Source organism: Atractosteus spatula, assembly GCF_055471065.1.
Source record: "Atractosteus spatula isolate fAtrSpa1 chromosome 16 unlocalized genomic scaffold, fAtrSpa1.hap1 SUPER_16_unloc_1, whole genome shotgun sequence".
In the NCBI taxonomy this organism is placed as follows: Eukaryota; Metazoa; Chordata; class Actinopteri; order Semionotiformes; family Lepisosteidae; genus Atractosteus; species Atractosteus spatula.
Window position 1 is genome coordinate 1,994,109 of NW_028296631.1, and position 7,708 is coordinate 2,001,816.

Sequence of the window (7,708 nt, forward strand, 5' to 3'; positions counted from 1 at the left end):
CTTCTTTTTATGCTCAGCTACTAAAATTTCCCTTTAGTGGTAAAATTCCATATAAATATTCAAAACTAAGCGGATTGAAATGTTCACAGTAAAGACATTAGTAAAGGTGCACAGTAAAGGCACCACGAGTGCCCCTGTCGGTCATTTTGACCAGCCAATCACTTACCGCGGTGCCCTACGGTGCCCTGCGGGTTTGTTACTGTACTACGGGTTTTTACCGCTCATTTTGAATGGCTGCATCTGTAGGTTGTCTCTCGCAGTGTTCAGGAATTGCATTCCGAAACTGAGTCAGATCAAAAGTTGTAAGAAAAGCACCTATGGTGTCGGTTCTAACAGCTTTATTGATTCGATGTTAAAGGCCGGAAATGGGGCACAAGACACGCGACCGCAAAAAGCGTCGCCATCTGCTTCCAGCTGCAAAATGCCGTTGGCGGACGCTGAAGCATTTGAACTTGAACTTTATTGCCATATGTAACCGGTACTGGTACAATGGAATTCTTACTTACAGAAGGTCTCTCGATTGTAAAACAAGTGTAAAAAACAAGACAAAGTGCAAACAGTGCATCAAGACAATGTACAAACAAACAATAGACAATGTGCAAGTAAACATGTAGACATTTCTTTCCAAGGCAGCGGGTACAAGCGATCTCGCGTTTTAAAACCACCAGGAAAAGCAGAAAGGCACTTTTCCTTGCTTGCGCCAGCACACAACGATGTGAGGAGGACACCGTAGTCGGCAGGATTCGAACCTGCGCGGGGAAACCCCAATGGATTTCTAGTCCATCGCCTTAACCACTCGGCCACAACTACAGCGAGCACCACCGTTGCTGCGTTCTTGCTACAATCTCACATGGATCGCGAGGCGCCGGCGGAAACATTTTTCAAAGTCAGTCTCCATTAAAAAAAAAACCTTTCCAAAATACAAGCCATGCAGACAGACACGCCTCAGAGGACTTAAGGGTGGCTTCATGTGGGAATGATAAAGCCTCCCCGTCCGGACAGGAAAATGGCACTTCGTTAGACACAAAGAAACAATCAACAACAGACAAATGTCCACAAGCATTTAAGAAGCCGCACCATGTTCTTGCTACAATCACACACGGATCGCGAGACGCCGGCGGAAATCTTTTTCAAAGTCGTTCTCCGTTAAAAAAAAAAAACCTTTCCAAAATACAAACCTTGCAGACAGACACGCCTCAGAGGACTTAAGGGTTGCTTCATGTGGGAATGATAAAGTCTCCCCGTCCGGACAGGAAAATGGCACTTTGTTAGACACAAAAAAACAATCAACAACAGACAAATGTCTACAAGCATTTTAGAAGCCGCACTTGAAATAGCTCTTATATTCGTGTTAGACGCAGGAATCGCCTTTTTATTGACGTTCTTACGAACACCATGGAAAGCAAAATAAAGCAAAGCAGAGCAGAACAAAACGAACAAAATAAAACCCTCACGTCCTGCACTTGAATATAATGCCGTTACGTGCCGAAGCGGTATTGGACGTCATCCTAGCACTGCAACCCGGGGCGTACGGTATATGGGAACGAGCACACGTCACGAATCGTCTCTAATCACTCCCTGCACTGTAAGGCGCCTTGAAGCGTGCACCCTCAACATTCATCTTTGCGCATCTGTGAAAGGTAAACTCTTGAGCAAACTCTGAACCAGACGCTCAAACTCCAGCTAGGATTAGGGGTCGCATTCCCATGCTACTTGAACACTTTGTTCAAACCAGGCTGTCCGGACATGAGTTGGCGCGCTCCAGATTTTCTTTTTCTTTTTTTTCCCTCGTACTCGAGGGTCATTTTCCTGTTCCACATGCAATTTCAACATCTTCCTTGGGAGATGTCAAGCCAGCAAGCCACTGCTGTGCTTCAGTGGCCGGTGTGGAGTTCAGTGGCCCTGTTGTACACGGAAAGCACATTGAGCTCCTTGGACATGAAAAGTTCCAGTTAAAAGCCATTTGTCATCCTTTCTCTTGGTGTCGATGTTGCTATTGTATGTAAAGGTGGCAACTTGCTCAGCGAGCAGGCGGAGCGCACAGCGAATGCAGATGTGTCTGAGTTGTGTGTCCAAGTGGCTGCAAAAGGACAGAGCTCCTGGCGCGCTGTGGCTTAGTTGGTTAAAGCGCCTGCCTAGTAAACAGGAGATCCCGGGTCCGAATCCCAGCGGTTCCTTTTTTTGTTCTGTCTTCTCGAACAGGACTGGTCATTATGGACAACCGCCTACGGCTAGACTTAATTAAATGCAAGTATTCATTTCCTGTCTTGAACGACTTGTTTTTCTTAGAATGCAACTTGCAAAACATGAAATGCAAACCTTGCTAATCAGCGCTCGCGGCTGGAAAACAAAAAAGAAGTCAGCAATGTTTTTTCTTTAACCTTAACCCTGCTAATGGAGAAGAGTTAAACGACCGAGTCTACGCAGCTTAAACGGTCCGCACGTCGGGTTCTTAGCTGAAAGGGTGGTAAATCAGGCTCACCCAGTCCTTAATCTTTTAAAGAGGATAAAAAATTGAACCTAGTCGCCACATCACATACATCCTGTTCAATGATAAGAAGGTGACATCTGTCCTCACTCCAGAGTAAATCACACGTTGAGGGCATTTTTTTTCCACTTTACCGTGAGTCGGGCTCGGCTGCACAGAGGCGAGAGCAGAGCAATGAGGTCACGGGGACAGAGGAGTCACACGCTGGCGGTTTGAACACGCGGAAGATCACTGAGGGATCTACAGTATATGGACCCTCTGTGCGCCACCCGTCCAAACTCTGGACTCTGAATCCTGCCATCCGAGTTTAGATCTCGGCGGAACCTGAGCCGCAGTTCCTTCTTAAAACGTAATCTGGTGAGCATTTCTAGAATCGTACTTGTATAGATGCAGCCTTTAATGTGTTGCTAGGTTAAAATTGATGACTTCTTGAACTTCAGTAGGCAATTGCCCTCTTGATTTCGGATTTAATTGCTTTACTACAGGGGTGCTTTTATGATGACAGAGTCATGTTCAGGTACTTTGCTGGATGGAGGAAGCTCATTTCGGACTCTGTGATCTGCTCACCTGGAAAGGTCTGCTGTACTACTACAAGAGAGAAGTAGAGTCTGGAAGAAGGGACAATTTTATGATGCTTTGGAAGAAAGTGTTTTTTTTTTCTTTGAAATTGAAATGAATCAGAATATCAGTGCAAAGGACAAACTCTTGGTTTGGTTTAAAGAGATATGGTTTTAAACAGACACAATGTAGAAAACAGGTGTTTCTCACTTTTGGAAAAGAATGGACCGGGGGTAATGTTTTACTAGTTGCAGTGCTGAGCTCACTGGGTTGCAGTCGTGCAGTGTGACGCCAGTGGCGCAATGGATAACGCGTCTGACTACGGATCAGGAGATTGTAGGTTCGACTCCTGCCTGGCTCGGGTCACTTTTAAACGCATCAGGCTACTCCCTAAGTAGCCTGTGCTACTTACTGTATGTGGGTGTAATCGTACCCAGTACGAGATTTCCTTCATGTAAATGAACTGCACCTGGGCTCAGTACGGTGCTGAGAGCCCAGCGTTGCTGTTCTAATTAGCACGCACTGCATCGGCTATGAACCCGAACATTTCAATTATTCCGATCAGTAAGTCAACACGTAGTCCACATGAAAGGTAGAAATATTCTCGTCTGTCTCTTGTTTGTATATAACTGAATGTCCCTGACAATGTACTGTTAGTTTTAATTGAAGAACGGCATTTGTGTTCAAATATAGCAGACAAGTTTACGTAACTGCTCATGCGACACTCAGTTATAATTAGTCAAGAAATAAAGTCGAACAACAGCTGAGGGTTTGAATGTGAACGTATCAGATTGCAGCGCCTTTTACTTCCATTGACAAATGATAGAGATTCGAAGAGAGATCCTTCAGACTGGCAAGCAAACCCACGGCTTTTTCGGTTTTCTATCTAGGCAACGTTGGTGTCTGCAATAGCATAAATGAAAGCACGATGCAATTTCTGTGGCTACATTTGTTGCACTTCATGCACAGTAAGAGTGTTTCTAACACCAAATAAAAACTCAACAATTAGCGATCACGCCTTCTCCTCAGTTAACCCACTGAAACCCTCGCTGATAAGAATTCTTTACTGCGTGCTTTACGAGCACCTATCTTGTCGGTTCTTTGAGCTTTATTGATCCGATTTTCAAAGGCATAAGTAGAGCACCAGACGTGCGAACGCAAAATGTGTGGTTATCTGAAGAATTGATTTCCATGGCAGCGGGTCCAAGCGATTTAGCGTTTTTATAGTACCAGAAAAGGAGAAGCGGCACTTCGCCTCTGCCGCGCAGGCACACTACAACGTGCGGCAGATGCTGTAGACGGCAGGATTTGAACCTGCGCGGGGAGTCCCCACCAGATTTCGAGTCCATCACCTTAACCACTCGGCCACGACTACAGCAAGCTCGCCACTGCCGCATTCCTCCTATAATCTAACACGAGTGCGAGGTGGCTGGGGAAACCTTTTCAGAGTTGCTCCCCGTTAAAAAAAAATACCTTTGACAAAATACGTGCCGGCAGACAGACACGCCTCCGAGGGTTTAAGGGTGGCTTCACGTTCAAAGGATAAAGTCTCCCCGTCCTGATGTCAAAATGCAACTTTGGCAGACAGAAAAAACATCAACAAACCACAAATGTGGACAAGGATTTTACAAGCTGCACCACACTGCACTTTGAAAAGCATTTAAATTAGTGTTAGACGCAGGAATTGCCTTTGGTTTACGCGCTTACGAAAGCCCTCAGCTCCTGCAGTTGAATATAATGCCGTTACGTGTCGAAGCAGTAACGTACGTCATCCTACCACTGCAGCACGGGGAATATAGGGAAATGAGCACACGCTACGAATCGTCTCAATCACTCCCTAGAGTTGTAAGGCGCATTGAAGGGTGCACCGCCATCATTAATCGTTGCGCCTCTGTGAAAGGAAAGCTCTTGAGCAGTTTTGAAACAGCTCGGATGAAACACTTGATTGCTTCCATGTGCATCTGGAGTTCATTTCTTATTTTCACTTCACGCCGCCCAAAGCATTTCTAAAACAGGAAATTCGCGTTTGGGAATGCGCCCTGCCCTAAAAATAAAACAGGTCTACGGGTCTGAAACCTGCTCCACAGAAAACAGTTTTGTTGCGCTTTTGATCAAAGGGAGATTCGTTGTTCTTACTTTTTGATGACATAACATCCAAAGGGGCTTCTTTGGAGCTGAATTCCAACCAGCATCCTAAAGTTTCTTGGTGGTATCCTTTACAGTCCTCTGTTCGGTCGACAAGGGACTGAAGTGGGCAGCTTTCCTCACACATGCAGTGCAATGTACTGTAGTGTTCCCGTTCACTGAATTCGCAGTTCTGCATCAGACCTCTAACTCGTTTCCTAAGTCTTGGTCAGCTTGAATTTAAGCCACGAACCATGCTTCTACTGTATAAACGTCTAGAGGAATCACAAACTATTTGAGAGGCCATCATTCCAGGGGGAACTGACAAAGTCTATCTCTAAACACCTAGCGCAGTCTCTCGAGAGACTGTCAAAAATCTCTTTCTCCATTTGCGTTGCAAGTAAATGGAAACACAGTCTCAACCCAGAGTCACTTGGCAGTAGCGGCACTTAACCACTGTTATTGTCACTGCTTGTTACCAACGTTAGCCTACTATACCATGTTCAGCCACCGCTGGAAAACGTACTGCTCTAGTACCACACGTGTCAGACATGGAGAGCGACAAGTGTGTGATTTGAACCCATGCATGCAGAGCACAATGTATTAGTAGTCCACCGCCTTAACCACTCAGCCACGACTACAGCAAACGCTGTTATTGCTGCATTCTTGCTACAATCTCACATGGATCGCGAGACGCCGGCGTAAATCTTTTTCAAAGTCGTTCTCCGTTAAAAAAAAAAACCTTTCCAAAATACAAACCTTGCAGACAGACACGCCTCCGAGGAATTAAGGGTTGCTTCATGTGGGAATGATAAAGTCTCCCCGTCCGGACAGGAAAATGGCACTTTGTTAGACACAAAAAAACAATCAACAACAGACAAATGTCTACAAGCATTTTAGAAGCCGCACTTGAAATAGCTCTTACATTCGTGTTAGACGCAGGAATCGCCTTTTTATTGACGCTCTTACGAACGCCATGGAAAGCAAAACAAAGCAAAGCAGAGCAGAACAAAATGAACAAAATAAAACCCTTATGTCCTGCACTTGAATATAATGCCGTTACGTGCCGAAGCGGTATTGGACGTCATCCTAGCACTGCAACCCGGGGCGTACGGTATATGGGAACGAGCACACGTCACGAATCGTCTCTAATCACTCCCTGCACTGTAAGGCGCCTTGAAGCGTGCACCCTCAACATTCATCTTTGCGCATCTGTGAAAGGTAAACTCTTGAGCAAACTCTGAACCAGACGCTCAAACTCCAGCTAGGATTAGGGGTAGCATTCCCACGCTACTTGAACACTTTGTTTACGCTCAGTGCTGGATTTTGGGAACTTTAGGACGAGTGGGACTTTTCTCCTATCTGTCAATTCGTTTTGTTTTGGAGACTCTTGGCTGTCTGTGTTGTATAGTGCAGCGTGAAGAAAACGTTTTCGAAAACTGTGCCGGCTCAAAAGTTGTAAGAAATCCTCTCCAGCTCTTTTAAGTCTCTTCAGTTTTGTCATTTAAAGTGAAACTAGATGTATAACTGGAGCCTCACTTATGCAAATGGTGAGGCTCCAGTTCGACATCTAGTTTCACTTTATATGACAGAAGTACGTCAGACTGCGCCGGAATGGGGGATCACTTCCGGTTATTTTTACCATCTTAAACATTTGAAATCCTCCCCTATGCAATTGTGACACTTCATCTTGGCTCCACCTAGGACACTCTTCAATCTTCCATCACTTCTCTCTTCTCCCGCAACACTCTCGTCTGTCGGTAGTATGTGGCGTCTTTGCATTACCACCAATCTCACCACAGCAACAGGTTTTGGCAAGAGAGGAGGAGACTGCCTGGCCCGAACGGGGATCGAACCCGCAACCTTGGCGTTATTAGCACCACACTCTTACCAACTGAGCTAACAGGCCTCGTGCCCCCTGTCCTCTCTGTGCTGCAAAAAATGGAATTCAGGGAAGTTTCTTTTGTCCTTCTTTGAATAGAAAGCCCTGCGATTCAGTGTACGGGCTTTCTCGTGCTGTTTAATGGTTCTTATAACCCAAATCCTACACTGGCCTGAAGTGCCCCCCCATTTCACAGCATTTTTCAGCTGATTTCAAATGTACCTAAAGGAGAAGCATTATTGAAGACCATCAATTACCAAGAGCTTTTGTCAAAGGTTTTGGTGGTCACTTTTAATGACCACAGAGAGCTATGACCTCGGTTTTACATCTCATCCAAAAGACGGCGCCTTTTTACCACACAGCGTCTCCGTCACTATACTGGGGCATTGGGACCCGCACAGACCTCAAGGTGAGCGCCCCACCCCTGGCTCCATTAACACCGCTTCCAGCTGTAAGCTTTGCTTTTCCCTGTAGGTCACCCTCATCCGGGTACTGACCTGGCTCACAGCTTCTAAGCTTCAGTGGGTTTTCAGTTGCAAGTTGAAAGGGGATGCAAGTGATGGAGCCGCTCGCTGCAAAAGCCACTGCATTGGCCGGGAATCGAACCCGGGCCTCCCGCGTGGCAGGCGAGAATTCTACCACTGAACCACCAATGC

At 45.9% G+C, this 7,708-nt stretch overlaps 4 non-coding genes across 4 annotated transcripts; all 4 read right to left on the reverse strand.

Annotated features, from left to right (window-relative positions):
- Positions 1–728: 728 nt before the first annotated feature.
- Positions 729–810, reverse strand: trnas-aga (transfer RNA serine (anticodon AGA)). The gene has a single exon. It is a non-coding gene; the product is annotated as a tRNA-Ser (tRNA).
- Positions 811–4,339: 3,529 nt separating this feature from the next.
- trnas-cga (transfer RNA serine (anticodon CGA)) lies at positions 4,340–4,421 on the reverse strand. Its single transcript has one exon. It is a non-coding gene; the product is annotated as a tRNA-Ser (tRNA).
- A 2,584-nt stretch (positions 4,422–7,005) lies between these two features.
- On the reverse strand, positions 7,006–7,079 carry trnai-aau (transfer RNA isoleucine (anticodon AAU)). The gene has a single exon. It is a non-coding gene; the product is annotated as a tRNA-Ile (tRNA).
- A 558-nt stretch (positions 7,080–7,637) lies between these two features.
- Positions 7,638–7,708, reverse strand: trnag-gcc (transfer RNA glycine (anticodon GCC)). The gene has a single exon. It is a non-coding gene; the product is annotated as a tRNA-Gly (tRNA).